The 27399-nt window shown below is 41.7% G+C and overlaps 1 protein-coding gene across 3 annotated transcripts in view; it reads left to right on the top strand.

Moving 5' to 3' along the window:
• LOC109400190 (transcription factor E2f1) overlaps window positions 1-27399 on the top strand; it is a 64661-nt gene that overhangs the window by 11309 nt on the left and 25953 nt on the right. The window contains exon 1 of one of the 3 annotated variants that reach the window (XM_019672663.3): window positions 7872-8444. The exons of 1 other annotated variant lie outside the window; for it this stretch is intronic. The gene's annotated coding sequence lies outside the window, so the exon portion shown is untranslated. Of the gene's footprint in view, window positions 1-7871; window positions 8445-20564; window positions 20815-27399 lie in introns of those variants that run through there. One more of the 3 variants, XM_019672662.3, reaches the window with a different exon arrangement.

Below are 27399 nucleotides of genomic sequence, written 5' to 3'. Positions count from 1 at the left end.
GGTCTAGAAATCCCGAAAAACGATAGACGTAATATTTGAATCTTCCCTGAGACCTTTCTAATTTACATTATATATCATCCAATATGACACATATACAATCTGGAGCGTTTGGTACGGTATGTCCACGCATCCTTCCTCCCCAGTAGATTCAAGAATTACTTCGACGAAAGAACAATCATTCAAAACTCGAGGTACTTCAAAGAATCATCTTTGCGGCAAATACAACGCAGTAGGCCTGGCCGCTTTGACGCTTGTGTCGTATCTTTGATATGCTGCAAGCCTCAGTATTGACAAGAAAAGTAATCAGGCATGATCTAACCCGATTTCTTTTCAGGATGCTTTCTCGTACTGGCTGCGTTTGTATTAGATTAGATTAGATTAGATGGAGGAATACCCCAGGAGGAACGCCTGGAGGATTCTGCCAGGAGGAATCGTAGGAGAAACTCGCGTAGGAATCCCAAGACAACCTCCTAGAGGAATCATAAGAGGTACTTCTGGAGGTATCCCAGGAGAAACTCCTGTTGGAATTTCAGGAGGACCTTCTGTGGGAATTTTAGGAGGAACTCATGGAGGAATCCCTGGAAAAACTTCTGGAAGAACCTCAGGATGAACTCCTGAAGGACTCCCAAGAGCAACTCCAGGAGGCATCCCAGAAGGAATCCCAAGAGGAACTTCAGGGAGAATCCCAGGAGGAACTCTCGGAGGAATCCCAGGAGGAACTTTTAGAGTAATCCTAGAAGTAATCCCAGGAGGAACTCTTGAAGCAATTCCAGAATGAACAACTGCTGGAAGAATGCAATAGACACAACTCCTGGAGGAGATCCCAGGAACAACTTTTGGATGGATCTGGAGGAATCCCATCAACAACTATAGGAGATATCCCTGGAACAACTCATGGCGGAAACCAGAGAACAAACCCTACAGGAATTCCAAGTAAAGCTCTTGGACTGCTTCCCTGGAGGAGCTCGTGGAATAATTCATAGGAAGTCGTAAAATAAATCTCAGGAAGAGTCACTAGCATAGTATCACGGTCACAAATTGTTCCGGATTCTCCCTACTTTTAGCTGAATCCGGATATTCGTCCTATCATCCTCAGCTACTCATCCATTAGGATAAATAACATATCTGTTCTGTGAATTGAACAATTGCGAATTTTTTCATTACCTCCCGGAACCGGAGCCGATTCCTCGTCACCAGTGGTGCCGACTGCAGGGACTGAGTAGCAACTTTCCATCGCAATGGATTCGTCTTGCGCGTTGAGTTCCTACCTATTTACAACATGAAGTTCTCGCCACCGCCACTATACCGCGCATCAGACATCAGCAGCAGAAACAACAACAACAACAACAACTGTCACTGGGTGTTACTTTGAGAGACCCCGCATTAGAGCGAAAAGCTTTACGCACATCTTCGCAGTCCTGTGTGTGTCAAACTTCATCATCATGCGGGAGGGAAGTACACAATAATTGGCTCCGAGAGGGAGAGAGCAAGAACAACACTACATACCAACACTGATCGGAAGGTTCGGGGCAATGAGAGTCAAATAAAGGTGTGGAAGAAGATACTTCGTGTGCGTGAGATCCGTGTCTGGTGCAAAACATGTCACTACTACAAGCAAAGCGAGCTCCCATAAGAACGCGTGTCAAATAGTGACGTCACTATTTGTGTTTACATTTTTCTTTCCTTACTAACACATAGTCATCTTTTCTTCTTCCTCACCTGTAATATACTCTCATTGGGTTCGGGGGTTCTCAAACTTTTTCCGGGAGCGGCTTGTTTGGTAGATGTCAGTCTAGCGAAGCTAACTGCGTTTTTTTTTTTTTGTATAAAATTGTTCAACAAAAAAGTGCAGAATACTCCAGAAATATCTTCAACTTACTCAACCTCAAATATCTTGCGTGGATCTTTTCGGATTCTGTCTCAGATTCCTGATGAATATTTTGAAATTTACTTACTACCTTCAGTAGTACTGTACGCCAGTAGTACCCGCCATCGTCTTGACCTGTGGCCAGGTGAAATTTCTGTCGACTTCCTTGATTTCCTTGTTGAGGCTTTGCCGCCATGAACCTCTGGACCTGCCTCTGCTGCAATGTCCTGCTGGATTCCAATCGAACGCTTGCTTGCAGGTTTCGTTTTCACTCTGCATAAAGTGTGTGTTTTTATTTAGAGTGAGTGGACGTGAGAAACACAACATGTGATTATGAGTGTAGAACGAACTCCTTGTTGCGCGACACGCTCGCGCTTGGAGCTCTTGATGATTTGCGTTGTGATTTTCACTCAAAAAATCGCCTCCTTAATGATTAGTATACATCCTTATACATTACTCCAGCGACGACCCAGATAAGGTCAGACAAGATACCGTTGTGCAGTGTGAATATGCCTCTGTACTGTGCTCGAATGAGGTCGATGATTTTTTCTGGGACACCTAACGGCTGAGCTCCCCGTCTCACATATTTCCGTGGTTGATACGGTTTAAAGTCTTTTCGTAATCAAGGAAGGTATTGACCCACTCGAGATTCTAGTCTCACAAGTTCCTACCTACCAAGAGTCAATCGATAACCAAGACCGCCAGCTAAGAGTTGTGTGCAGTCTTGGCACTGTTGTTCTTCTGATTTCAGCTAGATTGAGAACGTACGTCCCGAACGTCAGTTCACCAAGAAGGTGCGGCTCAAACAGCGTGTGTACTAGCATCTAGCGGCTGAATATGAAATGCTTCTCCACTGTAAGCTATACCTAAGATGGAAATCCCATCACGGCAGATAGGAAACCTTAGGACAACAAGCTACTGTCCCCTAATCTCTACAAACCGTTCAAGAAATCAACAGAGTAAGATCACGAACAGCCGCCCAGTATGGAGATCTTTTACGTTGGCCCTATGTACCTCCAAGGATGCTCAGGATACATGGACATTGTAAGGTTCATGGATCGAACGTGAATATGCTGGAGTCGAAGCAATCCGCGATTGACTGGACCATTTGTAGTATGCCATGATATTTAGTTGTTTAATAAATTTGTCATTCCACTATCGTTACTCAACCTATCAAGACGTCTTTCAATTCCGATAGGTTATGAGCCCAGCGAAACGGGACATAGCCAGAAGATTTTCAAGCAGTTTTATTTCAACCGAAGATTTTCTGAAGAAGTAGTTCTGAAGCTCTTACCACGATGGCCAACAACGGAGGCGGAGAAGCTGGAAGCGGAACGGGATCGGGATCAAGCGTAGCGGCTTTGGATCGCCGGGTCGCGCGGACCGCCGGAAGCAGTGTTGCCTTGACGTTGGAGAAGCTCAAGGGAAGAGAGAACTACGTGACGTGGGCGTTCTCGATGAAGATGACCCTCATCCGGGAAGGCACGTGGAGCGCGGTGGAGCCGCGACAAGGTGAATTCGTTGATGAAGACACGAAGCAGCGGGCGTTGGCCACCATCTGTCTTAGCTTGGAGAAGACCAACTACAGCTTGGTGATGACCGCAAAGGACGCAAGGGAAGCTTGGGACCAGCTCAAGAAAGCTTTTCAAGATGACGGAGTCTACCGGCGGATCAGTTTGCTAAAACAGCTTACTTCGATTCGGTTGGAAAATTTTCAAACAACCGAAGCGTACGTGGATGCCATGGTAACGACGAGCCACAAACTGGCGGAAATGAATTTTGCCGTTAGCGACGAGTGGATGGCATCGTTGCTGCTGATGGGACTGCCGAAATACTATGCTCCCATGGTGATGGGTATGGAAGCATCTGGTCAAGCTTTGTCGGCCGATGCTGTCAAGTCCAAGATCCTCCAGGACGTGAAGCCGAAGCAAGGACCAAGGAGCAGCAACGAAGAAGGTGCGTTCTACAGCGGCGAGCAACACCAAAGGCGCCGTAGGGGCGGCGGTACGAGCAAGGGTAAGGACGATTGCTGTTTCACCTGCAATAAACCTGGCCATTATGCTGCGAATTGCCCGGACAAGCCCGGATCGTCGAAGCGCAACAAGGGTCGCGCAATGTGTGCAGTTTTTGCCATCGGCGACGTGCAGCAAGAGGAGTGGTACTTCGACTCCGGAGCGACCACCCACATGGCTCGTGTGGGAACTGGATTCGAAGACAAGCAAGAGCTGGCGTTTCAAATCGGGACGGCGAACAACGGAACCATGCGGTCGCAAGCAAGAGGTACGGTCAACTTGGACTGCGTTGAAGGTGACGTGGCCTTGCAAGAGGTACTGGAAGTTTCAGACTTGGCGGCAAACCTGTTATCCGTGAGTAAAATTTGTGCCAAGGGATTCGAAGTGCTTTTCACGAAGCAAGGATGCCAAGTTCTAACCCAGGACGGAGAAGTTTTCGCATCGGGGATTGCGGAACGAGGATTGTACCGGCTCAACCGGCGCGAGGTCAACCGAGCGTACACGGCTGCAGACATGACCATGTGGCACAGGCGACTGGGGCACCTTAACAAGCAAGGTTTGCAGAAGCTCCAAAGGATGGCGGACGGAATCCAATTCAAGAATTCCGATAACCTGGAATGTGTTGCCTGTATCCAAGGTAAGCACTCACGAGATTCGTTTCCTTCTAGCGAGAGTCGAGCGAAAGAGAAGCTAGAGATTGTGCACACGGATCTGTGCGGGCCGTTTGAAGTTCCCTCGATCGGCGGCAGCCGATACTTCATGAGTTTCATTGACGATGCGACGAGGAAGGTGGTGATCTACACGCTCGAGACGAAGGACCAAGCCCTCGAAGCATATGAAGAGTTCAAGGCTATGGCGGAGCGCCAGACGGGCAACAAGCTGAAAGTCCTACGCAGCGACAACGGTTGCGAGTACGTGAATTCAAGATTCAAGGCAAGCATGGCTCGTGACGGGGTGCGACACCAGAAGACTTGCCCCTACACTCCCGAGCAAAACGGGATAGCCGAGCGGATGAACCGTACCATACTGGACAGAGTGAGGAGCATGCTGAACGATGCGAATCTGCCCAAACGGTTCTGGGCGGAGGCGGTGAACACGGCGGTTTACCTCATCAACCGTAGCCCAACACGAGCGCTGGCGGGAGAAATGACACCGGAAGAAGCGTGGACGGGCAAGAAGCCACATCTGGGCCATTTGAAGACATTCGGTGCAACAGCGATGGTCCATCAACCGAAACAGAAGCGGAGGAAGCTAGACGCGAAATCCATCAAGTGTGTCTTTATGGGCTATGCTGAAGATACCAAAGGCTTCCGGGTATACGATCCGGAGAGGGACAGTATTGTCATCAGTCGTGACGTCATCATCGTGAATGAAGAACGCAGCGAGTTCGGAACACAGAAGGATCCAGTCGAGTTCATCGAGATTGAATTTCCGGAATGGATCGAAGAAGCACCAGTGAGGGTGCCAGATCGCCGTCTGGATGAACCGGAAGTAGCAAGTGGTGGATCGATTTCGGGAGGAGCAACTGCTCCGGCGGAACCTTCGGAGGGCAGCTCATCGGACACCGACTTTGAAGACGCCGACGACAATGATGCCATTGCGCTCCCACCGCAATCAGTAAACCCAGCTGTCCTAGAGCATGGGTTAAGGCGCAGCGGTCGGGAGCGCCACCGTCCAGGCAAGTATAGTGATTTTGTTTCCTACGGTACGCATACTCGCCCAAACATTTCCCAACAGACACACCGTGATGACCGAGGAGAAGTACACCGGCCGGCAGAGATGAGCGATCCAACTTCATACAGTGAAGTGCTGAAGCGGCCAGATCGGGACCATTGGATTGAAGCCATGCGAGAGGAGATCCAAGCTCTGGAAGGCAACAACACCTGGGTGCTGGAAGAGCTGCCGAACGATCGAAAGGCCATCCGAAATAAGTGGGTTTTCAAAACCAAGCGAGGCGTCGACGGACGGATTGAGCGGTACAAGGCCCGTTTAGTCGTCAAGGGCTGTTCGCAGCGGCCAGGCATCGATTTTGAGGAAGTTTATGCTCCTGTGGTGAGGTACTCAACGATTCGGTACCTGATGGCGATGGCTGCGAAGCACGATTTGGACATCGAGCAAATGGACGCCGTATCTGCATTCTTGCAAGGTACGCTGGGCGAAGAGGAGCTGTACATGGACCAGCCAGAGGGGTTTAGCGTGGACTCGATGAAGGTATGCCGACTGAAGAAAGCGCTGTATGGCCTAAAACAGTCCAGCCGGGTATGGAATCAGCAGCTGGACGTGGCCCTACGAGAATTCGGACTGGAACGGTCGAAGGTGGATCCATGCCTTTACTACAAGGTCGAAGGCAACCGGATGCTGTTCTTGACGGTGTACGTGGATGATTTCCTAATATTCACGAACAACAAGAAGCTGAAGAAGGCCCTGAAGAAGTTCCTGTGCAGCCGGTTCCAGATGAAGGACCTCGGCGAGGCGCAGCACTGCCTGGGCCTGCGAATAAGAAGAGATCGTGTTAAAGGTGAAGTAAATCTAGATCAAGAACACTACATTGAAGCGATGCTGGAGAAGTACGGAATGGCGGATTGCCATGCCGCGGCTACGCCGTTCGAGCCGAGTCTACGATTGGAGAAGTCAATGTGCCCGAAAACGAAGGAGGAAGAAGACGGCATGAAGAAGGTACCGTACAAAGAAGCCATCGGAAGTTTGACGTACCTGTCCCAAGTTTCAAGACCGGACATTAGCTACGCCGTAAACGCTGTAAGCCAGTACAGCAGCAATCCAGGACGGCAGCACTGGGAGGCGGTGAAACGAATCTCCCGATACCTGCGAGGAACTGCTGGCAACCGCTTGTGTTACAAAAAGGAAGGGAACCCGGACATTGCAGGCTACATAGACGCAGATTGGGGAGGAGACGTCGACACCCGGAAATCGACGACGGGCTACGTCTTCGCAAGGTGGCGCAATTTCCTGGAGCGTGAAACGTCAGCCGACGGTTGCGTTATCGTCATGCGAGGCCGAGTACATGGCGATGTCCCGGACCATTCAAGAGGCGTTGTGGTGGCAGAACATGCTGGAGCAGATTTTCGGCAAGCGGAAGGTCGATATCCTGTGCGACAATCAATCTGCGATCTGCGTTGCGAAGAACGGATCGTACAACCCCCGGACGAAGCACGTCGACATACGATACCATTTTGTACACGACTCTCTGAAAAACGGTGCGATCGAGCTGAAGTACATCAACACCAAGAAACAAGCTGCTGACGGTTTCACCAAACCTTTGGCGCATCAGAACTTGAAGGCGATGAAGCTACAAATAGGAATCGAGGATTAGGGAGGAGTGTTGGAGTCGAAGCAATCCGCGATTGACTGGACCATTTGTAGTATGTCATGATCTAGGATAGGATGTGACACCTGCAACTTCTCTGTCTAATTTCACAGCTTGCTGTCTTGTTTTTCCGTGTTGCTAAGATTATTGGTCCCCAAATTGGTCTCTTTTGGGCTGACTAGTTGTCGTATCCTATCCTAGGTCATGATATTTAGTTGTTTAATAAATTTGTCATTCCACTATCGTTACTCAACCTACCAAGACGTCTTTCAATTCCGATAGAATAAAATGTATTTATAAGGTTCTGAGGTAGTTCATAGCGTGATTGAGGGCTACACTGAAAACGCTGGAATGAACCATCTAAGAAGTGGTGAACTAAATGTTCAATTGGGAAAACCATGAATTCCATGAAAATTCCAACAAAAAATACTGATGTTGATGTCGTCTAGGGCCTGCTTATGGGAACAAGAATATTTGACAACAGTCAGACGTCAATGTGTTTTTGACTTAGATTTTGACATTCAGGCTATTTTTATTTGGGTTACGAGCTCTTAATGATCTTGTTGCTGTAGTGTACATAGCATTGCTACTGACTCCAACATCCAGTTCCAATTTGGGAAACCCTGCCATTCGCTGGTAGTCAGTCGGTCAGGCGAGCTTTGCAAGTCGTCTCCCCGGGTTCGGTTGGCAGTGTTGAACGCAAAGCCACACAGAGAGAATCGACCGTCCAAAGAAGAAGCATTATTACAGAATCAAATTTCAGACAGGAGGGAACAGCCAGAGCCAACCAGCCAGCCAGCGGCAGTAGCACCAGCAAATTTTCTGATGTGTTCACACACAGTGAGTGGCAAAGAGGGCAAAGGAAAAAAAGAAAAACCCGAGGAAGAGTTCAGAGCACCGTCGTGGCGGACATTTTTCATCCGGGCTGTGGTTGCGTGAAAATGTGCTAGAAGAAGGTCGGTGCCGCGAAGGAAGACCACGAACGTGGTGGGTTCCACCGGGGAAACCGTTCCCGGACCTCCGGGGGACAGTTTTATCATCAGTGAATCGAACGTGGGTTTTTCGTGAGAGTGAATTTCCGAAGAAGAAGGAACGCCACACGATCGCCGACCGCAGGCCGCGAAATCGAAGAAGAACGCAGAAAAAAGAGCGATGACGGAGTAAAGATTTCCGCCACCGCAGCATTAGCAGCAAAAATTGAAATCGCGCCCCACAAAGCGGCTCGAAAATCGATTGAGATGTGAGTATATTTTAGATTGAAATCGTACAATGTTGTAAACCGGCTAAGGCACGCCACGAACGGGATCCGTCCGAAATGTAAAGGGCTTCCCTTCATGCGGTGGTGCCCATGCCAAGCCCTGCTCCTATAGGTAATATCCTGGGTGCTCTTTATTTGGGTTTGATGCACATTTTCAACTCTCCCCTTCGAATTTTTAATTTCTCCTCTTTCGACTCGTATTCTTGTGCGTCGCATATTTTCCAAAGGCTTCCCTCCCGTATTTTTTCTCGTATTTCGTACCTCTACAACTCCTCTGATGGTAGGTATTGCAGAGTACGCGGGCACTAATCCCCCATGAGCTCGAGCTGGTTGGTTGTACGCCAGACGGCGACGCGGCACTGCCAGTGGTGTGGTTAGGGGTGATGTCAGAGGGCGGTGGCAAGGCACCTTAGTCATGATGTTCGCTACCTTAGAGCACAGGTGATGTATTATGAAAGTCACACCCCATCTGACTAGTTTCTAATATCTTATCACAGACATATAGACGTGTCATTCTGTTGGATTCAAACATGTTGTAGGCACCGCCAGCCGGGGTGACATTTGGGCTTGGGGGGTAACTTTGGGCCAAACATCAAGAAAGATGATTCGCTCCAAATACTATTAAAGTGATTATCAAAAACTGTATAGTAAATACATGGTAAATACAACTTGCGTTTACCATCCGGTGTAGAAAAGTAACATTTTGTTGATTTTCCATCAGGAAAAGTGATGTGAATTTTATGGTAAGGCGTACTGTACAATATTGTTGTTTTAAAATACCCAGTACATACTAGAAGAAAACAGCTGAACGCCAAACATGTAATGAATTTCTGTGTTCTAGGTGAATAATTGTTGTGAAATGTAATGACTTTTCTTGGCTGTGTATGCTATTTTGCATCAAAAACTTATCTATTCGAGCTGTAGTACAAATAACTCATTCTAGGGGCGACTTTGGGCTATATAAAATCAAATGCAATTAGCACGAGAACCCTACAAATGTGCATAATGCGGTGCTAGGTTTTGGAAATACCTAAATGTAAGATTCATGCAAAACTAAAAATGTAGGCATACCAGTTCCTAGGTAGATGATAAAGAAATATTTCGTTCGTCTTTTGAGAATGCTAGTTGGAGTTATATTTGAAGATTTTTTTTATCTGTATTAACGAAATTTTAAGCCCTAGGCTAGTTCATCTCGGGACCCACGCTTTAATTCCCTTTTGAAGAAAGAAATCACGTTTTGAGAGTTTGTCGAGTTTAAGGAATAGCGGTTGGATTGGATATTGGATAATTGATCAACTACAATGAATGTGGTCAAACTTTCTCGTTTGTTTGTCTGTGATGTTATTTTAAAGTGACTACACAATGATAGGTTGTGCGTAAGTATCTATATATTGAATAGTTTTGATTTGCAAGCAATTTTTTCTCACACACAAACAGTTCAATTTTATTTGAATTTAAGTATTTGGCCCTAGAAGGGGTGAATTTAGGCCCAATTCAATTTAGCTATATCATAGTAAAAATTAAAGCTAAAGCATTTATACTTTACAGAATCCTAAATAATATAAAAATGAATGTGTCTACCGAATTCAACATTGTTTTAGAGCTGCAATATTGTTGGAGGGACCTACTAAGAGATGGACTATGCAATTTTGATTGTAGTCAATGTGTCATTCGCATCGTTTTAATTTATGATTGTGATTCCATTGACATATAAGTTCAGTTGAAGTATTTTGGGGGAATAAACAAAGTTGTGCGAAATAGGCTTTTTTCAAATCGAATCGAAGTTTTTTGGGCCAATGACTAGTGTTTCTTATGCGTTTGATGTCTGGCTCATTGAGCTGAAAGTCTCGTTACTGAAGAATCGTGAGCTGTGCCGCTTTATCTTCACAGTACAGATACTCTTCGATATACACTGAAATTGCACTAGATATTTTCTTAATTTGCGCTAATTGTGGACAGCAAATTTGATGCTGTAACAAAACATGTCTGTGAAGAATTAGCCTTAAAATTCACGGATAAAAAAAATGTAACAATACAATTATTTAAGTGATTCCGTAGTTTATCTGGAGGTTCACACTCAGTTGAGCTCGGCTAATTTCCAATTTTTGCCCAGTTTCGCACAGCCGAGTGCTTGGCAATCGCAATTTAACTGAAATATCAACAACAGATCAAGTTTATTTATAGCTGTACCCGTGGGTGTCGCTATCATCGAACATCAAGCGTTTAGCTAAGATTTCAGCAGATGAACTAATTGAGATTCGCATAGTCGATCTCGGCATTCTGTTTTAAGTGTGTTGTCAAGAGTGTGTTGTAGAGATTAGAGTATCGGGATGCTTCGTTGGCAAAGTCCGGCCTATCTTCACGTTAACCAAAAACTCAAACAAACACGCATAGCTGAAGATCGGAAAAACTATGCGACAAACAACAGTAACATTTCGTTTCAATTTAAGCACTTTAAAGCTTCAACATGGAATGAAAATGTCACTTTGTTTAGATTTTGTAGACGCCATACACATGATCATAAATTGTATGATTCTAGGAAATTTAGAATTGACTTTTCGAACATTTGATGCAACGATCAAAGACGCTATTCAACGAATAATAACTATTTTACAAGTTACATATGGGCCGAATATTGAGGACATTTTTTTCACTGTGTACCCAAATCTTGGCTCATTAGTAAAGTGACGTCAACAACATTGCTTGCGTATGAACCATAAATAACAAATAGGAAGAAAGATTTTGTGTACGATGACTGTAAAAATATAACACAATAATTGGGTTGTGTTGTTTTCGTTACTTAATTAAGGAATAACTATATTTTAAGTGATTTATTTATAGTTTTGTGGAAATTTGGCTCCGAAAATGTGATTTGAAAAATGAAATTAAGATTAAAATTGGTTCAAATTATGATAACGATGGTTCAAATTAAGATTAAAATCATTGTTGATGAAAAATCGAATATTTCAATGAAATTCGGTGCAAATACAAACTTTTTACCATATAACAGAAAGCTCATACCCGTGGCTTTCATGTACATACGATTTTGCCGTAGTAATTTATTTCCATGTGGGAGAAAAAATCACTTAAAAGTTGCACTGATTCAGAAAGCCGCAATTTGGTTCAAATTTTGATTACCTACCCTAAATAATGAAATCATTTGCTCCAGTTTTAAAACGTCCTGTCATCCTGCAAATAATAGGCAAACAATTTTTGAATGTTTTGAAAAGCTTAGACTCTCAGGTTTCTTATGATGAGTTCGGATTTGAAATCGGTGGTTGCGAACACAGCGAAAATCGCAATTTAATGATAAAATTCAAAATGGCGTCAAAATCCAAGATAGCTGCCAAAAATTTTTGAACTTCAAATGAAAGGTCTATACTTTCCCTTCATAGAAAAGTGAAGTTTTGTATGTATTACAACATTAAACTTTGAGATATGCGATAAATTAGGTGTAATTTGATGAAAAATCGTCATTTTTGTCACCTTGTCAGCCCCTTGCCAAGCGAGGGGTCCATCAATTTAACCCAACCAAAGTGGTTTTCATCCTTCTTTATCATATTCTAGCGAATAAGCAAGAAAAAGTTAAAATCCCAGACTTTATGTAGATGGCGGCCTGGTTTCTATTAGATAACGCCTACAAATTTTCGTAATATATGTTGACTAATTCTGAATTTTTGTTTAAAATCTCGTATTTCAAAGCCACTCCCGAATTGAACTTCAAAGGGTCACCCCCCATGATTCGCACCCTCTTGACGCCTATGGTCACGGTATAGAATTGCCCACGACTGACTCTGCGGCGAGGATGGAGAGCAAAATAGGGCGGGTGAAGGTTAACCTCCGCTCCGGCTATTTTGCTGCCGGTTGGTTCTCTACGTTATCGTCGTCGTCTTCACCACCGCCACGGCCGTCAAGTATCGATTGTGTGGAGGAGCGAAAAAATTGCACATGACACACCACCGATCGTGGTGTGGTGCTCGTCGCTTCGCTCCGGCTCCCCGTACGGGTTAGTTGAGGGTCCGGATCCGACTTTGTTTTGGTTGTGGGGGTGGGGTGGAGAGGACGAGAGACAGGCTTACCGTTTGTGACAGTTACTTCCAACGACTGTCAAAGGTGCTTGATGAGTGCCTCCTAGAACTATGTCAATACCCTCGTAGTAATAGTTACGGGCTCTCGCATGTACGGCATATCTACCGTCCGTCGTTTATCGGTGTTGGGACTCTCTGTTTTTCTCTCCTAACGTACATATAATGTACGCTATTTTTAGAGGTTTCAGTGTTTGTGTATGAATGGGTGTGAATGTGTGCAAGACGGAGAGAAATTTATTGTCCAAATTTAGTACCTACACTATGACGAACACACGGAAAAGAGTTGTCAGAAAAGTTACTTAAAATTATCGGTATTACATGCAACGGTAATTTTCGTTAATGTTTCTTAGAAAATTTTAATCTTTGGCAAAGATGTGCTATTAACCCTTAAAGGATGTAGACAATCTTTTTTCATATTTTTACTCATATCGTTTGACCTGTGTTTGTTTGTGTTTCAAAATCAAAACGGTTTTATCAAGGGGATTAGTTGTGCTATCATATGCATATATGGAGGTTATGTTATGATAGAACACTTCGGAGATGCAAATATACAGGGGGTGGCCAAAATGTTTGGGATAGGCAATTTTTTTTTCTCCCACAAAAAAAAATCAACATGCTGTAACTTTTCATGGAGTGCATCAAAAAATCTCAAATTTTGACTGATTATCAACCTGTTATATGTGCATCATTGGTACAAATTTGGGCTTGATTGAATAGTTTTTCACGAAGTTAGAACCGTTCGGGTAAAACTCTATTTAGTAGACAACTCATTTTTGAGCTGTCATATCTCGGAAAGCAGTGAACCGAATTGAATGAATTTTTAAACGTTTATCAACAATATATTGATACCTAATACAACGTTATAAAATGTAATATTTTTTCACTTCGATTTAAGTTATACCGGGTTGAAATTTTTACCCATATAGAGGAAAATAAGTCAAATTTACAATACCACACAAAAATTACTAAATGTGCTCTTCCTTTAAGCTAAATTGTCTCTAATATATCTGATTAAAGATAACTTGAGAATAGAAGTGGAAAATCTTTGGACATCAACACTAAAATTTATTGACATTGACATAAAAAAAATACATTTTTTCGAGAAAAAATCCAAAAAGTGTCTATCCATGATAACTTTTTTCAACGTTCAAAAAGTATCTATGTTTTAATAGTTTGTGAAGCATTTGTATATTGTTAGTGTACGATCAAAATTTAATACAATTCGGTTTACTGGTTTCCGAGATATGACAGCTCAAAAATGAGTTGTCTAAACAATAGTGTTTTACCCGAACGGTTCTAACTTTGCAAAAGATTAATCAATCGAGCCCAAATTTGTACCAATGATGCACATATAACAGGTTGACAAACAGTCAAAATTTGAGATTTTTTGATGCACTCCATGAAAAGTTATAGCATGTTGAACTTTTTTGTGAGAGAAAAAAAAAGTTGCCTATCCCAAACATTTTGGCCATCCCCTGTAGTGTACACCTCCTGTTTTACACTCGATTTCGGGTAATATTTCTATGTAAATGTGATATAGGGAAGTGGAACCATCTCGGCAGGGGTCCTATTTTGGGCACTTTTCTGCTATAACTCAGCCAATTTTGAACCAATTGACACAATTTTCGGAACGCGATGAGATACGTATAGTATCTAGCCGAGTACAAAATTCCAAGTCAATTGGTTTGAAACTGACTGAGTTATAGCGAAGAGTGCCCAAAATACCGGCCGCTGCCCAAGTGGTTCGCTACCCTACTTTAATGAAAACTGTCCAAAACTTCTTGTTTGAGTTGAAGCTGTTAGGTAGAAATGAGTTATGCCCTTTTACAGCTGTAACATATATCTCCAGGTTATCCAAAACATCCAGAAGTTTTAAACTTAGTCTACTGAATACAAATAATTTGGTTTTCTTTTTAAATCACTAGAACTTTATTCATTACATTCGGAGATATATTTTTAAACATGAAATAATGGTGGTTATGACCTGGCAATGTCCTAGTCAACATAAAACGCTCTGGAGTTTTGATTGTAAGGCCTTTCCTTGTAATACGATATTGAACTAATGTATGCATGTCAGAACTAATTTTATTAGATCCATACTTGTAAATTAGAGTATGCGAAATTCACTCCACGTCAATGACGATTGCTTAGGCTATCCAAATCATTCTGAAGTTAGGGCCTTTATATCTACACTCGTAACAATGCACCGGTTACATTTCAAACATAGTATAGTACGTTTTGGTAGTCATAGAAGATCAGTTGAATCATATGATACTTGTATGTACATCACAGGGGCATCCTGGATCATCCAAACTATTTCTGAATTCTAAATTTGGAATGGTCTACCAATAGACGTGCACAATTATCAGATTTTACCCATTTGAGTCGTACATGCAGTACAACCCATGGGAGAAAGTTTTCCAGAGTGTTAGGGATATCTGAGGTCACCTATAATAATATTATGTGTTAAGGCCTTCTGTTCTACACTAGTAAAAAAGCATCGTGCACATCCAAAATTTGGTATTGTGTAGTTTAGTAGACATAAATGATTAGTTTTACCATATATCATATAACTTAAGGGTGTTCTAGATCATACAAATTATTTTTTTAAACGGCTGAGATTACTATTTACTATCAATAAATTTGCACGAATATCAGAATTTATCGCATTTGATTCATACATGTATGTAATGCAATTCGTGGGAAACGGAATTCCAGTCAAGTTACCAGTACATCAGGTGATATCTTAAATATCACTTATAATATTTTATGGTTAGGGCCTCCAGATCTACACTCGTAACGAAGCATATCGGTTGCACTTCTAACTCAGTATAATGTGTTTTTAAAATCAGTTGAATCACGAGGTATTTGTTGCACACATCTTGGACGGTTCATCAGTTCGTCATGTTGACTCTGGGCTTACTTTTGACAATGACCTAAGCAGAAAATCATTGAAAGTTTTCATCAAAAATATATCTAGAATGTGTTGTCGATTGATGTGCTGTCTTCGGCGATATTTCAGGCAACTTATATAACTAAATCCCTGATCTCAGAAACGAAATATATTTTTTTTAGAAAATTTTCACTGGCCCTCATCAAAAGTATGGCTAGCGTCAAAATGACGAACTGATAATGCAAATTTCCTTCCGGTAATGAAAATTGCTTATGCAAAATTTAAGAGAAATGTTTTTGATTCACATATGCATGTACTGTAAGAAATGTGAGACACATGTACCAATCATCAGGGATATCAAAGATCACCTTTAATATTTGAGGGAGTTAGAATTTACAAAAACACACTTTCGAGAAAACGATGTTAAAAGTTACATACAAAATGTATGGAATTTCAAAATCAACCCAGCTTCTTTTATGATATGCTCAACTCAAAATCGACAAAATGGTTCATTTGCATCTGGGTCCCTCATTTTGTAATCATGGCCTTTAGATAAACCATTACAAATTCAAACCATCCATCTCATTTTCAGAATAGTTCAGATGATCCAGGAAGTCTCTAAGATGTATATACAAATATCACGTGATTCGATTGATCTTTAATGATTACCAGAACGCATTCTACTGAGTTTGAAGTATATCCGATGCAATGTTACGAGTGTAGATTTAATGGCCTCAACTCCAGAATAATTTGGATGGCCTAAGCTATCGTCATTGACGTGGTGTCAATCTCGCATGCTCTAATTTACACCCGAGCAGAAGAGTATATCAACAGCATAATAAAATATGTTATTTTACCATAATAACTGTATAATGAAATCAGTACTTTTTATGTTATTAGCATATCTTATTATGTTATAAACTTGTCTGTCATAAGCGGCAAACTAACAAAAATCATAACAAAAAAATGTTTCTGGAAGACCAATTTAATAACATGTTTTGTTAGATTCAATACAAATGAATAACAATGAATCATTCAGTGAATTTGAAAACTTGTTATTGCTGTGTTATAGTTCATCGCATATTTGTACATTTTCAATAGTAGAATAATAACAAAACTTGGTCTACAACTAAGTATTTTATTGAAATGTTATTTAGTGGAAGGCTCTCAATAACTTGATCATAACAAAATAAGATTGCCCAACAAAACCTGTTATGAAAAAGTAATACTTTTATAAGTTGATGATAACAAATTATGATATAGAAACAGGCTATGTGATTCTGTTGTTATGAATTTGATATTTTCCTCTGCTCGGGCATGTATGGATCTAATAAAATTAGTTCTGACATGCATACATTATCTTAATATCCTATTACAAGGAAAGGCCTTACGATGAAAACTCCAGAGCGTTTTATGTTGCCTAGAATATCACCAGATCATGACCACCATCATATCATGCTTTAAAGTATATCTCTGAATGTAATGAATAAAGTTAAAGTGATTCAAAAAGGAAACAAAATAATTTGTATTCAGTAGAGGAAGTTCAAAACTTCTGGCTGTTTTGGATAACCTGGAGATATATGTTACAGCTGTAAAAGGACATAAATCATTTCTACCTAACAACAACTGCAACCCAAACAGGTTGCAAGAGTAAGATTCGATCCCAGGTCCTCAGCGTGATAGTCACATGTTTTAATGGAATAGATTTGTGTTAAACGTATTAAAGTGCGATATTCATCAACATGTCACATGAGTTTCCCATTTCAAGGTTTTCGAAGGTACGATAAAGGCGCCAGCACAGCTAGGTGGATTAATTAGGTTTTTTTGTGTAATACTCGATTTATAGGGATTTAAAAAAATGTCATGTAATTGACAATTATCTTGTTTTGTAGCAAATTTCGTATAGGGTAAATGTACCAATAGTGGTGCTATTAGTAGCACGTTGTAGTAAAATAATTGAATAAAATTGATAATACCATAAAATAAAAAGTTTGAAAACGTCAATCGGTAGTTTTTCACTTAAATTTGCTAGAAAAAATGTAAAAACCATTGTTTATTTCAGTTTTTGGTAATAAATCACTTGCACCAACTATATGTACACGGTTCCTATTGTGGAGGTAAAATTTAACATTGGTTCCTATAGTGGCGCATCCCAGTAAATTCTTATGGGACCCACCACTATAGGAACACTACCGCCATTATAGGTGCAAAGGAGAGAAAAATTAAGGAAAATAATTGTTTAAAATAGGTTTTTCGACAATTCCTGAACATAAAATCAAATGAATGTTATTAATTAGGTATGATGCATCTTAAAAATGTCATTTGCAAGATTTTTGGTCGAAATAGTACTAAATTGCCACTACCATCACTATTGGTACTACCTCCACTATGGGAGCTTTTACCCTAGATTATTTCGACCAAAGACAGTTTAAGTATCTTTTTCATGGATTGATCTCTTTGCGTGAAAAACTCAGGCCCTTGCCGATCGAGAAATGAGAAAGCGTTTGGTTTTTTTTTGACTCCGGTACGAAGCTGGGAAGAAACGTCAAATCAAATGGAACTTGGAGTGTTAAATTTCTTGACCATTTCAGTCAAGAAAAAAGGATGTACAGTCTGTTTGATGTCCATACCTAGCATAAACAAAAGAACATGACAAGTGTTTGACGTAACAGTACGTGCAAGTGGAACGTTTAGGGTCCTCAGGTTCTCCTCAACTATAAAGAGCCAATATTTGTGCGACCTATCACGAAGCCGACGCCCCTTCCTAATTCTTTACTGAATATGGTTTTAGCTTGTCGTCCTTCCGACATACGAGCTACGCGTCCAACTCACCGTAATCTGCCGTGTTTTATTAGCTTTCTCCAGGTACTCATTCTAAGATTCGTCCAGGAGTTTCTTCTGAAATACCTCGTGTTAAGAATTGCTCCATCATCTATGATTTCGGCTAAAGTTCCTTCCCAGCAAACGTTTTCGCTGTACAAGAGTGGAACAAACCACTCTTAAGCAAACTTTATCTTAAGGACAGACTTGTTAGAATCCCAAAATGGCCGCCAAAATGGTCGACTTTGGTACCTACTCACAATTTTGAAAGCACAAATCTCGTCATAAACAAAACCAGCGCACCTGGTTTTCTTATTTTAAGCTTATTACAAGTGATAAGCTTATTTCAAGAATAATAAAATGCGCTGTTGTTTGAAGCTTCTTGAGATTTGTGCATCTGAAGTTCTGATGCATTGTTGAAGCGGGATTTCAAGACGTTTGTCCTTAAGGAACTGCTGTTTTGCTACTTCTATTTCTTAGGTTCAAGAATTCCTCCAGAGTTTGCAACTGAGCTTTACCAGGCACCCTTGCTGGGTCCCTCAAGGAACTCATTTTGATATTCTTCCAGGAATTCCTTCCATGTTCTCTCCAGATATTGCTCCTAGATTTTTTTTCAGGAGTTCCTCAGGGAATTCTTCCAGAGAGTTTATCCAAGGTAATATTCTTCTAGGATTTCATTTAGTATTCTGAAGCTCTGTCTGAAGTTCTCCAGTAGTAACTCTTGAGGAATTATTTCAGAAATTCGTTCCGGGATTTCCTTATTTCTTATTTCCGAGATTATTCCAGAATGAATTCAATAAGGATCTCCTTCAGGAATCCCAGAAGAAGTTCCTGGAGTAGTTTTTTTTTTCTTTCCAATAAGCTGAACTTTTGTGGCATATCCTGGAGTAGTTACGTTGGGAGTTAACAAAGAAACCCTGAAAGGAGTTGCTGGAGGATTATCGGAAGTGGTTCCTAGAGGAGCCCAAGAAAAAGTTCCTGAAGGAATCCGGCAAAAAAAAAACTCCGGAAGGATTTCCTGGATTAAGTCCTGTAAGAATTCTTGGAGAAATTCCAAGAGGAACTCTTGGAGGAATCTTGAATTGAAATCCTGGAGGATTGCTGGAAGAATCTCGGAAGGAATTACTGAAGCAATCCCGGAAAGAACATCTGAAAATATCCTGGAAGATATCTCAGGTGAAATTTATGGACGGATCCCAGATGTCACTTCTGGTGTAATCTCTGAATAAAATTCTGAAAAAAACTATAAGAGGAAGTAAATCTTAGAGAAGCATTGGAAAGAGTTTCTGGAGGATTCCTGAATGAAAGTGTGCCTGGAAGAATCCCATAGAGCATTCCTGAATGAATTTATGGAGAAACCCCAGAAGGAACTCCTAGATGAATCCTGGAGAAATCCCGAATAGAACTTCAGGAGTAATTCCAGAAAGAACTCCTGGAGGATTCACTGGAGGAACTCCTTAACGAATCATAGAATGAATTCCTGGAAAAATCCTGGAATTACTCTGTAAGAATTCCTGCGGGAATCTCAGAATGAATGTTTGACTGAACCCTAGAAAGAATCTCAGTAGGAATTTATGAATAAATGTTGGAAGGTACTTCTGTACAAGATTCAGGAGTAATCCTGAAAAAATCCAGTTAAAATTCCTGGAGGGAGGTCCCAAAAATACTCTGCGCAGTTCCGCAGTGTGGTCAAAACAAATGGAACGGTTGTTAATTTATTGAACAACTCCTTGCTTGAATTTTCCATGCGTCGAGAATGACCCCCGATATTTCTTGTGATCTGCGTACTACCCATAATGGAGTAGCAGGTTTGGGGTAGTTTGTGCTCTCGATACTCATGCAACGGATTTGTAGAACAAGAACTATTCAGAATATCCTTTCCAGCCAACCATTACATCGTCAGTTTTAGGACGATGTTGTCAGTTTTAGGATCCAGAACCCATTTCGTAAGCAGAACTGGTTTATCAGAAGGACACTTGTCCAGCCAGTCAAATTTCGCTCGAATTTATCGCAAAAACGCATCATGATGATGAGCTTTCTCACGCCCAAATCCCCTTTTGCCAACACTGGACCCCTGTGCTCGAGTTGGCTCGCCGATACTGATCCGGCGATTTGCTCCTTCTAGCCGCACTCAGCTCACATTGGTGGTCGTCGTGCTCGTCCTCGGTGTGTGTTGTCGAAAAATCGCAGCACAGCAGCGGCGTTTCTTCTTCTATACCAACTCCCAATCTCAAATCCCAAACACACACTGAACACTGTGCTATGCGGCGGCAAGCCATCGACGGACGGCGATGCGCTGATCACGTACACACAGCACACAGTACGGTTGTAGCCTCGAACTAACACACTACGGTCGACGTTCTGAGTCGCGAGAGTGAGCAAGAAGCCAGAAAAAAAACGCAGGAATTAAAATTTTTCGTACGAATTCCGGATTTGTTCAGTGTAACCGGTTCGGTTCGGCAAGTGTTCCAATGACTGCCGCAAACGAGGGAAGTCGTTCTCGACGTCTGCAGCAGTCTCTTCCACCTCCATCGGAGATCCGGCCACGATGGTAAGCGAATTTTCGGGTGTTCTTGGTCGACGCGGGCAAGCCTTTTTCGACTTTCTTTCCTCAAGCGTACTACGCCTCGACTCTGCCATCGACGATGATGATGGCCGGAAAAAAAGATGGAGACCGTGAGGCGCAAATTAGTCGGGAAGATCCTATTTCGGAGTGCAATATGAATGGTTTCGGAACGCGTGCTGCCTTTTTTCTATAGAGCAGCTAGCCAACCAGACCCTAATGATTAAAATGCGAGACGCAAAAAAAAACGTCTGGCGAAAATGTGCTGCAAAATTGCACACAGATGTTCCTTTGGCCCCCTGCTAAGCCCGAAGGGCAGGAATTTCTTCGGTGACAAAAAAAAACCTTATGCCCATCACGAGAGGAGTGAAACAAAAACCGTAATTACCGGAGAAGCTGCGGGTAGTTAGTAGCATTCAATATACAAAATGCAGTGGCGACGAGATAGCGTAATACAGCATCGCCAGCCAGTGAAGAGGAAAAAATGTGTTGTGCAAGAATAAGACAGGGGAAAAGGATAAGCGGCGAAACAACATGGATGCAAATCAGTCGATGGCACTACTGCTATTACTTCATGATGACCCTGCCAGGGCTGGGAACAGCTTGGGTAGTGAAATAACCTGTAATTTGTTGCGGAAGTATATTCCTGCTTTTTCTAATATCTGGATGAAAGCTTCCATTATAGTCGAGTTTGGGTGAGTTTAAGATACTGATATAAAACTGATCCATAAACCGTAATCAACGTCTTCGTTGGATTCGTATGAATTATGGTATATCTTATCTAGGCAATATTTGCCAATGACAAAACAGAAAGTAAATCTGTTACATACTTTTCAATTTATGAATAATCAATTAGGTACTATGTATTCATAATCTAAACTGCTCGATGATCTTCAATAGTTGTACATACAATGTTTACCAACTTGTAGTTACTACTCGAAAATCACAATGCAAATCTTAAAAATCTCCGCACATGCCGTGCAAGATCTTTGTCATTTTCTGTTCAAGTTGGGACAAGCCTATATTGCTGTGTGTCAATATTGTTACGCCAGGTATTCAAACAATTTGTAATTTATTTAGTATAAACGATACCCTGTTGGTATTACCATTTGCCAGGTCAAGAAGCGACAAATATTTGATTGTTTACAGTTAGAGAACAGTTTAAGTTACAATAAGAAAATGTTACACTAATGCTTAGGAACCAAAACAATACGTAGGGTGGGGCGGGGCAAGATGGGTCACGGGGCAAGATGGGTCAGTGCCATTTTTGAGCGCATTACTCATGTTTTGTTTAGATTAATAATTTTGTTAGATGACCAGCATGATTATACAAAAGTTTGGGGCATTGATTGAAAAATTATTCACTCTCATTGGAAATAAAAAATAAAATGGTTTTTAGCTATTTTTCTTATGCGATACATTCCATATAATCTCCATATAAACGGCCGCGGGGCAAGATGGGTCACCTTCAATTTTGAACGTATTTTTGGAGCATTCAAAAGTTATTTATTTTTTATTACAAGACTATCTCATAAATGACTTCAATCAAGGGGAATGAACACTCAAAATTATAACATAAAATTATGATATTTTTTTAGTGAAAACATCGATTTTCAAGACGCCTTAGGACCACTCAAATCGTAAAGTTTTTTATATTCCAAATAAATCTATAAAATGTTTACTAGTAGCTCTTGTTTATTCAGTATGGATATGGAGCATATATATATATATATATAGGGGCCCATATAGCCGAGGCGGTAAACGCACGGGTATTCAGCATGACCATGCTGAGGGTGACGGGTTCGATTCCCGATCGGTCCAGGATCTTTTCGTAAAGGAAATTTCCTTGACTTCCTTGGGCATAGAGTATCTTCGTGTCTGCCACACGATATACACATGCAAAATGGTCATTGGCAGAGGAAGCTCTCAGTTAATAACTGCGGAAGTGCTCAAAGAACACTAAGCTGAGAAGCAGGCTTTGTCCCAGTGAGGACGTTACGCCAAGAAGAGGAGAGGATGGAGCATATATGAATGCGGAACAAATCTTATATTTTGACGTTTTTCGTTGAGAAAATGTGAATTACTTAAAAGGTGACCCATCTTGCCCCGCACTTTTTTCACGGTGCAAAATCGATCACTTTTTAAAACTACTCGTTTAACATCATATTTTGTATTTAATGAACTTTTTATCGACTTTTAGTATAGCTAACTAGTGTATTAAAGAGTAGCGGACGAATACAAACCAATACGATTTGTATTTACAAAGTTATGGTGATCCATCCTTATGCGACCCATCTTGCCCCGCCCCACCCTATAAAACCAAGCACATGTTTTTTAACTACATGTACTAGTTCTTTTTCATACTAAAATTTTCTTGCAAATGTCTTAATATTTATAGTATCAAATTGCTTATGAAAACATGGACGTAAAATATCTTAACAATTTTTTTTTCTGTAGAAAATAGTGACATCTCATAGAAACTTAGCTAGACTTAGAAAGCACAACGACTCGCTACCAGCCCTGCTCTACATCTGCCGGCGAAAACCAGGGTGAACCAACGAACACAAGTGGCTGCAGTAGGGGGACGCCGAATTTCAGCCGAGATCCAGTCTAAGTGCGTGCTTCCTGTCGAGTACAATGAACGACGAAGCAGCTCCCACCAGCAAGGTGAATATTTGCATATCATATAGCGTATTGGTATTAAAATTGCGAAGGAGGTTAATCGCTCGCTCTATAAAAACCATACAATTTGGCCAATTAGCACGCATCCGCAGTTCGGTATAGTCCAGAATGTTCCTCCATTTTCTACATCTACCTCGGTATATTCGTGATGATCCAGCTTCTACCTTCAATATCATACGCATATTTGAACATCCTTGCCCTACCCAAATGTACACGCAACGGCGGACCAGGAAGAAATCGAACGCTTATTGATACAACAGAACGGCGCAGGTAATGGCCCCAGGCACGCACGCAAGCACAAAAAAATATTACATTGATCGAACGCTATCCATTTTCGATACCCGCTTCTCGGACTCGGCGGAAAGTCATCATAATTCGAATATCGAAGCAAATAGAGCGCGCCGTCCTGCGGTGCCAAAGAACCCCCGAAGGAAACAACACAAAACCGAAAACGCGCAAGAAGAGCGCAAAACATTCAGAGTAGTTCAACCGTCGAAAGCACACCGCAGAGACCCAGGGAGGAGTGAGGGTGAGTGGGCTGTCCAGGGGGGTAGGTGAAACAGAACGGCAACAACTGAAAACAACAACAAAAACGCAAACACAGACAAATTTGGAACCGACGAGGACCACTACATGGTCAGCGAACAGCTACACGTCTGGATACAGTCGAGTCGGTGTGCTGGGTAATTTGACACACGAACACCACCAAGCATGGCAGGTCCATGCTCCTCATCCGTGACAGGAGGCACAACACAACCCATCTGGACCCCGACCCTCACAGCACACATCGTAATAAGGGAACATGCAATGAGAACCCCTTGCACAGTACCACCACCACACCCCCCGTAAGGACCACCGCCCTGCCCTGGTGCACTGCTGTGTTGTGCCATCATCGAAAGGGAGAAGGAATCAAGCGAAAGTGCGAGGAAAATTTGTGTGCGTGTCAGGCAGAGGATAACCTCTACACGACGGATGTGCGCGCACCGTGAATCTCTCCTTCGTACTCTCCGAGAGCAGGGGTTCCCAAATGTTGTGTTGCTATTTGTTATCTGTAGTTTCTGAAGAGTGGAGTATGGAATTGTCATACAGTTTATTCACAGACAAACAGATAAAAGTACTCAAATCGAAATTATCGCACGATTTAACGGTCATTTTGAAAGTAAAGTGTGGTTTGGACTGTGTTCGCATGTGTCATGGTGGCGCTGCTGTGCCCCTACATCACCTCTCAATTTTGTAGGGAAATGAACGCGTCGCCGATCAATGTTTACATAAAATGACTCAATCATGAACTTACGTTCATGTTTTATGAATGGTTGACGCCACGGGGGAGTCGTCACATGCTGAATTGTTATATCGACCGGGAGAGACAACACCTGCAAATAATGGCTTCGGATTGAGCATAATAGAAGGTGCTAGTGAGATGCCGCACGATGTTTTTGAAATATGTCTGTTCGTCTGTATTATTCATAAGTTTCAATGAAAAGTGTTTCAATATTTTCAGGAGAAATATCGGAAATGTTAACTTGAAATATAATTGTTGAGTGAATTGCACCTTAATGGCGGCTATCCATAAGGAGTTATATATGTTGGGTTCTTAAGAATGCTGTGTCAAATTTTCATAGAGATCCAAGCAGTAGAAGCAAAGATATAGCGTTTTGCTATATCAATGAAACAATTCCAAGAGGAATCAATGAAATAATCACAAGATGATTTTTTAACGGAATTCCAGTAAAATTCCTGGAAGAATCCTTGGCAGAATTCTGGAGGAATCCCTGAAAGAATCCCAGGAGAAATTGGCTTCTTTAGCGGTGTTGAGATAATTCCATATTCTGAATCTGCATGCAAAACTGAGCCGAAATACAAATTTTCATTAATTTTGGTGCCCGGGAACCTATTTAAAAATCAATTTGAAGTTTGTATGGTAGCGATTTGTCGAATCACCCCTCGTCGCATTTTGTACTGGGTGGAGCTGTCAAACAGTTGCCCAGCTGTCAAAAGGTGATTTCGAAAAATCTCTTTGAAATTGATTTTAGGTACCAAAAAAAAGTTCTAAAAATCTGAAAAAAATCATAGTGGCTCAGAAAAAGGTGCTCTTTCGTATAAAGTAAAAAAATCGATACATTTTTTTTTTAATTTAAAAACCCAATTCTTAATTGTCTCTTTTCTTATGGGTTATCAGTTTAATTCTCAGGCTCGAATAGCTTATACAAAAGTTTGAGGTTTTTGTTCGATTCAAGTGTTAATTAAAGTACTGATTCCATCTTTAAAAGACATTTCTGGAGCAACATTTGAAAAGGGCATACAAGCATTGGTAAACAATGACTTCACACGTCGCTCCTGAGCCCCCATCAGCTTATTCACAAAAACTAAGACCGTTATCAAATAGAGCAAGCATCGATCTTTCGAATAACGATGTTCATTTGCGTGGGCGGGCTGCTGTTATGCCCAGCGGAGCGTTTTCGAAAAAAGACACAAGACCTCTTGGGCCCTTTTCAAATGTTGCTCCAGATTTCGTCCGCCCGTCAGATTGATCTAGCCCTCCACTTCTCGACAATATTTTACGCAGGAAAACTATTTACTACTATTACTCTAGGCTACCTTTAAAAAAAGGGAAAATGACTTATGCTGAACGACAAAATAAAAGGATTCCCAGAGCAATCCCCAAAGAAATCTTCGGCGGAACCTCTAAATATATTTCCAGAAGAACTTTGGAGGAATTCTTAAATGCTGTCTTTTGGATCTCTAGAGGAATTTCTAGATAACAGTCTAGTAGATTACTGGAGGAGCGTGTAGAGAAATTCATAGAAAAATACTGAATGAATCCCTAGAGGAATTTCTGGAGGAATCTTCGGAGAAATCTGCATTGACGGATCTTTTGTAAAATCTCTAGAGTAATCCCTGGAAAAGACAATCCAGCAGATAATGCTTAAAGAACTGCAGCTGCAGTTCCTGGAGTAAGGCCAAGTGGAATACCTAGACGACAACCATAAGGAATTTCTGGTGAAGTTTTTGGGTAAAATATCAGTAGGAATTCCTGGAATTTCTGTAAAATCATAGGAGAATTGCCTGGAAGAATATCAGCAAAAATACCTGAAGAAATCCTAGATGGAATTCGTGGAGGCATTACAGTAGGAATATCTGCAGAATTCAGAAATTCCTAGCCCTCTGAAGGAATTTCCGGAGGAATCTCAGGAGGCGTTGCTTCAGGAATCCTAGCAGAAATTTCTAGACCAATCCTAGCAGGACTTCCTGGGGTAATCTTAAGAGAAGTTCCTTGACAAATCGGTGTAGGTATTTCTGTAAAATCATAGGACGATTGCCTGGATGAATCTCAGCAAGAATTCCTGAAGAAATCCCAGGAAATATTCCTAGAAGATTTCCTGGAGGTATAACAGTAGGAATTTCTGCAGAATTCAGGAATTCCTAGGCCTCGGACGGGATTTCTGGAGGAATCCCAGGAGCCCTTGCATCAGGAATCCTGGCAGAAATTTCTGGAGCAATTCTAGCAGGACTTCCTGGGGAAATCTTAAGAGGAGTTCCTGAACAAATCGAAATATCTGTTTAAATAAGCTTTTCTTCAATGATGTCGTTAGGGGGCATCCATTTAGTACGTCACGCCAAGAATGGGATTTTTAAACCCCCCCTCCCCCCATCGTACGGGTTTTTCCTATACTTAATACATTGCTTGTCACACTTTTCAGAACCCCCCCTCCCCCCTCTAAGCGTGACGTACTTTATGGATGCCCCCTTATCTGATACGCACACTTCGAAAAAATCTTGTAATTTTGTGTCATATAAGTCCGACATACAAAAGCAACACATTTGACGCAAAATTGTGTGCGATCTTATTTTTACAGGAAACGGAAAATGTTTGACTCATGTAATTTTACC

This window comes from Aedes albopictus, chromosome 3, assembly GCF_035046485.1.
Source record: "Aedes albopictus strain Foshan chromosome 3, AalbF5, whole genome shotgun sequence".
NCBI classification, from domain to species: Eukaryota; Metazoa; Arthropoda; class Insecta; order Diptera; family Culicidae; genus Aedes; species Aedes albopictus.
Note: the sequence above shows the minus strand (reverse complement) of the source record. Positions and strands in the feature narration are given on the sequence as shown.